Source organism: Penaeus monodon, chromosome 22, assembly GCF_015228065.2.
Source record: "Penaeus monodon isolate SGIC_2016 chromosome 22, NSTDA_Pmon_1, whole genome shotgun sequence".
NCBI classification, from domain to species: Eukaryota; Metazoa; Arthropoda; class Malacostraca; order Decapoda; family Penaeidae; genus Penaeus; species Penaeus monodon.
Genome location: NC_051407.1, coordinates 4,436,292 through 4,436,538, shown reverse-complemented (window position 1 = coordinate 4,436,538; position 247 = coordinate 4,436,292). Strand labels below are relative to the sequence as shown.

At 53.8% G+C, this 247-nt stretch overlaps 1 protein-coding gene across 1 annotated transcript in view; it reads right to left on the bottom strand.

Moving 5' to 3' along the window:
- LOC119586835 (rap guanine nucleotide exchange factor-like) overlaps positions 1-247 on the bottom strand; it is a 75,990-nt gene that overhangs the window by 668 nt on the left and 75,075 nt on the right. The gene's annotated exons all lie outside the window — the stretch shown is intronic.

Below are 247 nucleotides of genomic sequence, written 5' to 3'. Positions count from 1 at the left end.
GGCCACTCCCCCCCCCCCCCTCCAACCCTTCCAGCATCCCTCGTTTCTCAGAAGAACCAGTCTGCGCCTCCCAGTTTAAAGCGATTCCTCAACACCCGAGCCACAAAAGCCAATCCTTTTCCCCTTTTCCCCCATGAGAAAACGTTCCCCCTTTCACTTGTTATTCTCTCCCCTCCCCCTTCGGCTCATGCCACTTCAATCAGAGACAATTTGTTCAATTCTTCCGTGTTCCCTTTCTCGCCTCCCA